We start from the raw sequence: 12,211 nt of genomic DNA on the forward strand, positions 1-12,211 counted from the left end.
GTACGCTTTATGAATATTTCTTATCAATTGAACACTAACAGGTTACCCGCCCATAATTGTTAAAAAACAAAATATTTCGGAATGTTCAAACAAAACATCTGGAATATTTTTCCTGTGATGCTACTTATAATTCCTTTTTCTTGTCGAATGTTAAACAATAATATAAAGAAGCTGAAATTATCATGGAACTTCTCTAACAGCTTTATAGATTATCTCCTGTCAATGAATAAATCAAATGTTGGTGACTTATTACTTGAAGCCAACAAAAAAATATTTGATAATTATTTCAACGTTTCTACACCTCTCTGTTATGAGCACCAGTGTGTGAATCGAACAGACTCTAGTTCAACTGAGTTGACACGGCCTTGAGATTATAAATATAGATTTGCGTAATTAAGAATGCGTAGAACTGAAAATAATATATAAAAAAGAAGATGTGGTATGATTGTCAATGAGACAACTGTCCACAAGAGACCAAAATGACACAGACATTAACAACTATAGGTCACCGTACGGCCTTTAACAATGAACAAAGCCCATACCGCATATTCAGCTATAAAAGGCCCCGATCAAACAATGTAAAACAATTCAAACGAAAAAACTAACGGCCTTATTTATATAAAAAAATGAACGAAAAACAAATATGTAACACATAAACAAACGACAACCACTGAATTACAGGCTCCTTACTTGGTTTGTTGATGCTCATATCGAATCATTCAATGGGGTTTATATTTAACAGCGTGATGTGTTTCATGTAAATTAGATACATTGGAGATTCAGATTTGAATTTATTGTCATCAGTAAATGCATTTTCAATGAGATCAATTTTGTATGTTATTTTATCTTGTTTTAAAACATAAGCCAGCCTATTTATTCTATTCATTCTATTCTGTTATATCAATATTACGAGCGAAGATTATATGAAAAATAGATGTGCTTTATATTTAGCTCCTTTTTGTCTGTGCAATTTCAGGGAAAATAAATCGTAATAATAAACCGCTGTATTACAGCTACTTGCAGCGGTTGGACGAGAAAGTAATCTAGCGCACACAATATCGTTTGTTATGAATGAGGAACATATCTATATGAAATCAATAGGTTGTAGCTAAAAATCCTCCACATGCTGTTGATAACTTTTTGGTAATGATTTATTAAAATATCCGTTGATATTTGTGGCATATATAATATATTTAACAAAAGTTTAATGACGGCTCCAAGTTCGTACGACTATTGGTACGGTAGCAAAGCGGGAAACCTAATACAAGATATTCACAGCTAAGCGCACACAATATCTTTTGTTATGAATGAGGAACATAGCTATATGAAATTAATAGGTTGTAGCTAAAAATCCTCCACATACTGTTGATAATTTTCAGTAATGATTTATTAAAATATCCGTTGATATATGTGGCATATATAATGTATTTAACAAAAGTTTAATGACGGCTACAAGTTCGTACGACTCTTGGTACGGTAGCAAACCGGGAAACCTAATACAAGATATTCACAGCTAAGCTTGCTTTAGGCCAGACATTTCTATCTCGAAATTGACAATAAGGATCTGTCTAAATCTATATTTCACGACAAAGGATATGATTTCAATTGTTACATTGTAAACTTTCATTTCTTTGTATCAACAACTTCAAACAATGTTGATATTTCCAAGCTCATACGTTACACAAGGACTTGTTTGTTATCCATGATTGAGTGTAACTGTTCACCAAAAAACTATTGCTTGCAGTATCGTTAATATAAAAAAAGAAGATGTGGTATGATTGACAATGAGACAACTATCCACAAAAGACCAAAATGATACAGACATTAACAACTATAGGTCAAAGCCCATACCGCATAGTCAGCTATAAAAGGCCCCGATAACACAATGTAAAACAATTCAAACGAGAAAACCAACGGCCTTATTTATGTAAAAAAATGAACGAAAATCAAATATGTAACACATAAACAAACGACAACCACTGAATTCCTGACTTGGGACAGGCACATACATAAATAATGTGGCGGGGTTAAACATTTTAGTGGGATCCCTACCCTCCCCCTAACCTGGGACAGTGGTATAACAGTACAACATAAGAACGAACTATAAAAATCAGTTAAAAAAGGCTTAACTCATCAGATGGACAAACATACAAATGGACGTGGTCAATGTCATTCATTAAAAAAGATATACTTAATCTATTTGGTGTTGGATGTGTAATGATCAATATTACAGTATTGATTATTTAATGAGTTGTTCAAACTGGTTTTCGGAAGCTGCAGCTACTCCCAAATCTATAATTTTGTATGTTCTTATATTGTTCTTTTAAAACATTGGTGCATGTTATGGTAGGGTTTTGAGCAAACATGTTCACCTCGGTACAATGTGTATGTGCCTGTCACATATATGGGAGCAGTCACACAGTGACTGTTGGCTTCGGTATACTCTATTGCTTTGTGCATACATTAGGCCATTAGTTTTCCCCTTTTTCACTAAATTGTCATTTGAGATATTTTTGATGATATACATTTATATGCAGTATGGGTTTCTATCATTGTTTACGGTCGTGCAAAGGTCCTTAGTGTTTATGTTCTACGTCATTTGGTGGAGAATTAGCAATCATATAATATATTGTTACATTTGGTGTAGACATGACTATAACTTACCATTATAGTCAATTTCGGTTCTCATTTGTTTTTTCTGTGGCCACGAATGATTTTTGGTCAAATTGATTGTGAGTATTTCTCCAGAAACTACCATTATAATAATAGGGAGATGTGGTATGATGGCCAATTAGGAAACTCTCCACCAAAGTTCAAATGTAGTGGACGTAAGCAATTATAGGCCGCTGTAGGGCCTTCAAAAATGAGAAAAATTCATACCGTATGTCGGCTACAAACAGCCCCTTCGTAAAACATATGAATCATCTCCATTTCAAAAAGTTACGTTCTTATGTATAACAATACGAAAAACAAATATGATAGACATGAACCAACAATAACAACTGAACACCTGACTGGTGCCAGTCACATAAAGAATGTGGTTGGGTTAAACAGGTTTTTAGAGCGATCAGCCCTCCACCGTATGTTTACTATGGATTTTATTTCTTACCAATATATTTATGCCTTATAAGTTTTATTTCTGACTAGAACTTAAACCAAAAATATTTTGTACATATAACAGTAAGATTTTTAATTGAAATTCAGAATTATTGACAAACTTTATTTTTAGTTTTGTTGTCGTCTATTCAGTATAACTCCCGTTTCATGGATACATTATTTATTTACAAAAAAAAAACAAAAAATACAAAACCATACTAAAAATATTAGTTATGTGGACATAATGAAAACATCAGAGTGAAGATATTTATCATTGAGTTTAACCTTGGATACAGGTATGATAGGAGTCCGGCTCCACACATTTAACCCGATATGTTCGCTGGTCATTCACACTCCATGTGATTTAGTTTAACAACAGACGGTATGGATTGGCAAAGAGAAAAATGGGTATGCATGTAACTGAACTCAGAGGAAAATCCAATCGGAAAGTCCATAATCAATTGATGACCCCACTAAATTGTATGCCTGTACCATGTCCAAACTTCTGATCATGTATTGTTCTTCGTTGTTTGGCGTTGTTTGTATGGCTATCTTAAACTTTTTATTAAAACTAAAAGAAAGAGAATAGCATTCGAATTTATCTGGTCTGAAATTTTAAGCAATACTTTATCAGCGTTTTGACACGTAATGCTTATTTATGAAGCTTCTCTGTGTATAATTTATTTGACTTGATGTAATTCCTTAAGTCATCATCATCACAATATTTTGATGTATAACAAAAATATGCTTGGTTTAATGAGTTTTAAAAGTGGAAATGTTAATATTTTTATACAAATTGGAAACAATAAATTGTCGGTAGCTTTCTCATCTTGACTGATATCCGAGAATGAAATTCGCAACATCTTTGATCAAATTATGAATTTTGATATGCTTTCTATGGAGACTTTCGTTGACTTTTAGTAAAATTATCTTATGTAATTATCATTGTGTGTGTCTTACTTTGGTATCAGGTAAATCGTTGTATTTAACCGTCGTAGTAGTTTAATTGTCATTTAGAATTAACCAGTTTTTTTGCTAAAAGGCATTTGGACAAATTAACCCCTAAGAAGATTAATAGATGTCAGACACGTGTTGTGTTTTGCTGAGATGAGATAAGATTTGATTTTTTTACTAGATCATCATAACCACATCATTAAACCTTGATACATTATGACCGTGAATGTCATAAGTGGAAGGAAAACAGCCGAGGCATAATTTAGATAAAATGTACCTAAAGGATTATTTTTGTATTATTATACAATTCACTTCATTTTATATACAAAAAATAAATGAATCTTTTTGTTCAAATTCAGAGTACTAGAAATGACCAGAATAATGTTGACATGTTCGGTGTTGACATGTTTATCAATTGTATGGTCAATTTTATAAGTTTCCTGTTGACAAAACTATGATTTACTTATCCCAGAAATAGATTACCTTATCTGTATTTGCCACAACTGTTTTGGAATTTTGATTCCTCATGCTCTTCAAATTTTTACTTGTTTAGCTTTTATAACTATCTTGATCTGAGCGTCACTGATGAGTCAAATGTAGACGAAACGCGCTTGTGGCGTACTTAATTATAATCCTGGTACCTTTAAAAACAAATAATAGAGTATACCAAAGAATGAGCCAATATTTTGAGAATACACATATGCAGTAATTTCCCTGAATGGAGATGGGTGGCGTTCTGGTTATCTATCTAAACTGCCAATTTTAAACAGCTGATATTTTGTAGAAAGAATAGTTCTTAACTTCCTGTGTTCAAACACTAACTCGCTAATAACTCTGATTTGAATGTAATAAAGCTCTGTTTTTATTTTTTTTATCATTGCAAAGTCTACTATTGTAAAGTCGTTGATCGTTAGTTATTCTGAAATTTACCCGTGGAAAGAGTTTACAATTACTATTGAAAAAAAAATTCAAACAAGAAACCCGACGGTCTTATTTATGTAGAAAAGGAGACATGATTAACACGTATTAACCACTTACAAACGACAACTACTGAACAATAGGTTCTTGATATACATTGTTATACTTAATTTGTGGTTTTTGTGTCATTTTGTGTTTTCAGGTAATCAAAAAGTAAAATAACAAAAACACCAAACACCGAGGAAAAATTACAATGGAAAGTCTATAATCAAAAGGCAAAATCACAGCCAATGGATAACAACTGTCACATTTTTGACTAGGTATAGACAAAGGCCTTGTCAATTTGAACCAAATAATAAATTTCAAGCACAAATGGTGTTTTCTGTGGGAAAAAAAAAACTAATGAAATATTGCTATCCAATTCAATGATGCATATAAGCATGCAAACAAAGCTCCCTTAAATGGAATTATCATCATTCTGTTTTCTCGCATTCCATAAGCGAAACTATCTGCCGTCAAAGAACCGTGTGAGCTTTTTTCGTTTAAGCCAGTGCGTTGAAAGTTTATTTTCGACTCGTGAGATCGAATGTTTCTTTGTAATATTTTGCTTGCCCTTCTTGGTTATCCTTCGGTCGTTGTTAAAACTGTGGAGTTGATAACGCACAAACTCGTTCTACTACATTAAATGTATTTTCAATTTAATATTGAATGATTTGTGGCCCTTTGTAAACTGTTGAAGATTTTGTTTTGTGCTTGATTACATCAAACAATTGCTGAGCGATTCAAGAGTTGATATATACTATTAAGGTCTTTAACGGTCAACGACTGTATATTAGAATCTTTATTTAGTTTTTGTAGTTTTCTTCTCTTAATATTGCTGATATTGATGTCAATTTTACTTGTACAACTCGTCTAAACATCAACCCAACAATGTTAGATCTGTAAATTTGCTTTCGCAAATTTTTGGTTCTTCCCTCGCCGGGATTCGAACCCTTGCTACTGTGATATCGTGACACCAAATCGCCTGCACTGCAGCCGTCCCGCTAGACCACACGACCACCTGGGCTCTCAAAAAAAGAGCTTTCGGTGGTCATGTGTTACCTTTCCACGTCAGTTTTAATCTAGCGGCGTACTACAGTACATGATATATAAGGCATGAAGATGTTATTGTTACAGATCAGCTAAATTATCTATAGTAAATCCTACAAATTAATGTAAGATACAGTCACAGAAAATAATTATATTCATAAGTACGTCTGAGTCAGTGACAACCCTACAACAGATGTATCCATCGGATCGCCATCAATGATGGTGATACATGGCTGTGTACATAATGTATATACAACTCGTCTAAACATCAACCCAACAATGTTAGATCTGTAAATTTGCTTTCGCAAATTTTTGGTTCTTCCCTCGCCGGGATTCGAACCCATGCTACTGTGATATCGTGACACCAAATCGCCTGCACTGCAGCCGTCCCGCTAGACCACACGACCACCTGGGCTCTCAAAAAAAGAGCTTTCGGTGGGCATGTGTTACCTTTCCACGTCAGTTTTAATCTAGCGGCGTACTACAGTACATGATATATAAGGCATGAAGATGTTATTGTTACAGATCAGCAAAATTATCTATAGTAAAGGATCCTACAAATTAATGTAAGATACAGTCACAGAAAATAATTATATTCATAAGTACGGCTGAGTCAGTGACAACCCTACAACAGATGTATCCATCGAATCGCCATCAATGATGGTGATACATGGCTGTGTACATAATGTATATACAACTCGTCTAAACATCAACCCAACAATGTTAGATCTGTAAATTTGCTTTCGCAAATTTTTGGTTCTTCCCTCGCCGGGATTCGAACCCATGCTACTGTGATATCGTGACACCAAATCGCCTGCACTGCAGCAGTCCCGCTAGACCACACGACCACCTGGGCTCTCAAAAAAAGAGCTTTCATATATATATATAATTAAGCATTATTCTTTCTGTAAAAATAATCAATATTTAACTCGTATTGAAAAATGATTCTTTATTTGTGTTCGGGTTAAATATTTGAACTTTAATTCTTACTAACATGGGTTACACTACGGGTGGTGTTGTGGAGCAGGATCTCCTTCGATTCCTGAGTACCTTAGATCAACTCCCACAAAGCTAGATAATACAATTAATTATCTAATTACTACTTCAATTACATATTAATATGTATTATAATTTTGACTGTTATTAATATAAGTTAGATGAGTCATTCAAATCTAATCTTGAATTCATCCAAATTCTCTTAATTTTCGGAACACATTTTAGAAATTTATATGGGACGTCACTTTGGGCGTTGCATTGACTCTGGCTAACAGGGCTGTAATTTTGTAATTTATTCATTTTTTATTCTATAGCTAGTCACCACTTCAGTTTAATCATGTATATCTATTATATAGTCATTTTATAAAATTTACTGTTTTCAAAACTATGTATTATTCTTGATTATGATGATGTTTTGTCCCAGGCGGATAACCCTGGCCTCCCAACTTTTTGGAACGTTTGGTCCTTGTCGATCTTCAACTTGGTAGTTGTTATGGCTTTCAAACTTTTTTTTTTATATCTGAGCATAGTTTTATGTGGACGTAGCGCGCGTGTGGTGTATACAAATATTTTTGAACCTGTTACCTTTGGATGGCTATTATTCGTTTGTTTCTCTGTCCTATATTTTCTCCAATTTATCTGTTTATTTATTGTAACCTTGTCATGTAATGTTGTAATTTGAATGTTATAATTACACTGCCATTACAGTGGAAGGTTTAGCATGCCACAAAACCAGGTGCAACCCACCATTTGTTCACAAAATGCCCTCTACCAAGTCAGAAAAATGGCCATTGTTACATTATAATTCGTTTTTTGTGTGTTACGTTTCGGCGTTGTGTCTCTGTTGTGTCGTAGTTCTCTTATAATTGATACGTTTCCCTCAGTTTTAGTTTGTAACCCGGATTTGGTTTTTTTTCTCTATCGATTTATGAATTTTGAACAGTGGAATACTACTGTTGCCTTTATTTGCCTTTATTTATATTGAAGAAGAATACACCTGCGATATCGCGGGTCCACAAATAAATAGTACCTACGCCTGAATTTGTAGTATACGTATTGTTATGCTGATTTTAAGGACACAGTGTTCTCTGCTTTAGAAATCTTTCTAGTTTAAACTTATTTTATTTGCAAAAGTAGCAAAAGGGATTGGACACAAGTTATAACAACATAAGTGACGTTCCCTCCCTGAAAGAAATCTTTGTTCGAACCGGTCCTGGTTTTCTAACTACAACTCGAAACTATAGGTGACAATGGTAAAATATAGTAGTATCAATCCCTGTATAATGACGACGTGCAATACAAAAAATGACAATGACCCATGTATATAATTAAATTCAAAATACACCGTTTGATAATTCATCTTATAGAGGTGGAACGTACAGATTAGTAAACGGGTGACATATACTATTAGTATCGGTATCGGATTCGACCCGAAACTTGTTAATTATTATTGGTAATATTAATTATATGGAAAACAAAATGACCTGGAATGATGTAATTTACAATGCACTTTATTATTTATACATATTATAAAGTTGAATGCTTTGGGTCGTCGTGTATACGCCATGACGGCTAACAAATCGGACCGCTTTGTTTTGTAAATAATGTAATTTTCTAATAAACAAAAAGGGTTAGTTGCATTGATACAATTATTTCTGAGAAAATGAGTAAAACGACAAAAATGAAACTTTCTCCTTCTTTTGGTTTTGTTTAGTATTACTGAATTTTGAGCTTTCGTAATTACGGAATATCCAAATCTGTGACGTATACATAATAGCTTAATATGTAGATTCTAACAAGTATTGAAAATATAAGGGTTATACGGAATGAAGCGTGGATGTTGCGTTAAAATTGTTTTTAACCTACTATGTCTGTTTTTGTTGTTCACAAAATTTTTAAATATTACGGAACTATAATAAACACCAAGATATTTATCTGGCTATAAAACCAGATATAACCCATAATTCTCTATGGAACAACACATGTGTATTCCACTCCTTCTGTGGATTGATAACCGGTGCTTCTGTTATCTACAAGTTCGGTAATTTTGTTAATTGGTTTTCAATAGTATTTGCTAACACAAAATTTTCATGACGTGCAAAGTTTTTGACTTTCAAACATCTATAAATTATGAAATAAAAAAATTACATTGATCAAGTGTTCGTTAAAAATAGTTATCAGCATAAAATTGCATAAATTATTTTGATGAATTTGTGGTAACATGTATAATACATCATATTTTTTTTTATAAAACGAACAATATATAAGGCTTTTAGAACCATACATTCAGCACAACACTGGACCATCGCACCCTATCAAGTAAGTTTCTAAACAAGTTAAATTTTCATGTTAAATAAAGTTAAGAAAGATTTTTTTAGTTTTAATTATGAACAGTATTTAACTTTTTGTCGATTCTGCAGGAGAAGACCGTTTGTCGGTCTACACGTTTTGTCCATTACAGATGTTGCAATAGAAATTATTTATATACGATGTTTGCTTATTGCTGAACATGCAAAAGGAATGAATGACTCGGAGCATGCAGTCTTTGGCGATCAAATGTCCCCTTTTCAAAGAAAAATCTGTGAACATTTCTTACCTTTTATTAATACCAAAAGGAAAAAAATGATAAGTACTCAAGAAAACCTTATATTATTTCTTTAACGACCTTTTTTGTAGTTATTAAAAGAGGTAAGTTAAACCGTCAAATTATTTCTAAATAGCACGCTGTACTTTTTTCAATACATGCATTTTTCCTGAATAAAATTCACTTAATGCGTCCTGGCTAATGAATTATAAATGATTTTCAGAATTATTTTTATCTATATAAGCAGATCATTTCGTTCTATCATATCTAAATAAAAGCATAGGTAATGCATTGTAAAGGCCATGTGTGAGTTGCATAAAAGGGGCAATGAAAAGTAAATTGTCAATAGTAAAACAAAATGATTACAGCCGATTTTATTGAGTGTGTAGCCAAAGGTAATATCTTTTGCATTGGTTAGCTTGCTTGTTAACTGAACCGTGAAGTCATTACTAGATCATGTATACTACCCTCCTTTCGATGTAGCCTAGTTCAACAGAAAGATTAATTGGTTATCTGTTGGACTAGTCTACTCTTAAAAGAGGGCAGTTTATCTGACCTAATAATGACTTCACGGTTCAGCTAACAAGTAAGCTAATCAAAGATATTACCTTTGGCTACACACTCAATGAAACTGATTGTAATACTGTCAAGTAGACGTATTTCTAAAATTGTAGATATTAAATTAATGAAAGTTACTTTAAATATTTAAAGAATTAGAATGAAATTCAAAACAGTGTGGCTGTGGCCATTGATTGACACATTAAATTCATCCATTGACTGGGACAATTTTCGTGAACGTTTGTATGTAACGACCACTGTTCACGACGTACCTACGATAGACATTTAAACTGTGGGGTCACCAAGGTTTCTTAACGCCTTTAATTATAAAATAATTCGAAAAATTAATCAGGAATAACCTTTATGTTTTGATTTATATAATTTATATAAATCAAAACATCGTGTTATTTCTGATTATTTTTTTTCGAATTACTTTATTAATGTTTTGAGAACCTTTGGTGACCCCATAGTTTAAGTGTCTTTAAAAAGTACTCAGTGAGCAATGGTCGTTACATACAAACGTTCACCTAAATTGTCCCAGTCAATGGATGAATTTAATGTGTCAATCAATAGCCACAGCCACACTGTTTTGAATTTCATTCTATTAAAATATAGCTGTTTGCAAGAAGTGGTCATCCTTTGAAATAACAAATTTAGGCAATGTTTGTACCGATGAAAATAAATTGTCTATTAAATAAACGTCATTTGAATTAATAGTACATTCTGTACATCTATGTCAATAAGACAGCAATACAAAAAAACACACAAAACAAACGACATCTAGTTGTCACCGTCCTGGACAACAAGAAATACTTTTTTTTCAAAATCACATCAATATTATCCATGAGATCTGCTCTGGAGATTATATCAGTAAATGATTGATACGGTGTGTGATGTTGGAAAACCCATATCATACACACTTAATTATACCTCTTGTAGATGTTTCCCCTGTTAAGACATAAAACGTTTTAGGTCGAGTGAAACCTTTAAATCTGGTATGCATGTAATAATTAGGTTTTAACACAATTTGTCCAGTTCTCCAGTTGTCAGCCATCCATATTCAGTGTCTAATTGTTTTTGCCTAAATTACTGTATGAGACAAAAGATATCAAGTGTTAATTCTTTTGTAAGATCTTTGAAAAAAAGAAGCGGAAGACACAAAATTGTAAATAGATTTCTTAAGTCGAAGAGGCACTAATAGGTACTAGGATTATAATTTAATACGCCAGACGCGCGTTTCGTCGACATAAGACTCCTTAGTTTAGGGTCAGGGTTAGGGTTAAGGTTAGGGTTAGGGTTAGGGTTTAAACACATTGTTTTTCGAATAATCGAAAGAGTTGCAGTATAAAGAGAATACATCTAAGTTGTATCGAAATATACATTTTATTTTAGTAGGTACAAAACATAGAATAAAAATGCACGACAAAAACGTATATTTTTTCTGTTTAATAGCCTTTAAAAAGCAAATTCCTAAGATAACTGAAATTCAAGTTTGAGTTTGGGCTGTTATCTTACTAGCTATAATGAAACAACAAACAGTTATAATCGTTAACCATTTAGTTAACTAAAACAAAAATGGATCACAGGTTTATTCCGACTTACCGACATTAACGGTTATCCCATTAAATAAGAAAAATAAGTGCTTTATATCCACGAACAAGGTCTGATTTAGTCTGTTACTGTTATAACAGATTTTAATCGCTCGCTCTAACACACCATCTTGATCATTTTGTTATGCTTAAACGGACTGAATTGCCTAAAATGACTATCAATAAGAAAAGCGTCTAAAACATGCAAGTCTAAAAAAGTTTGAAAGTTTTTCTCTTGCAGTAAATTCAATCATTTAAGTTGATCAGGCAAAATGACCGTTTCAGACTAAATTATTGCTTCTAGTGTAATCTAGTGTCGCGTATCTTTAATCTTCTGTTCAAATTTAAATTCACAACAAGAGATACAATATTGTATGTTTTACGTAGAAAACATTAAATTAAAATACTCTATCACACAAAGTCTAGA

Source organism: Mytilus edulis, chromosome 4 (assembly GCF_963676685.1).
Source record: "Mytilus edulis chromosome 4, xbMytEdul2.2, whole genome shotgun sequence".
Lineage (NCBI taxonomy): Eukaryota > Metazoa > Mollusca > Bivalvia > Mytilida > Mytilidae > Mytilus > Mytilus edulis.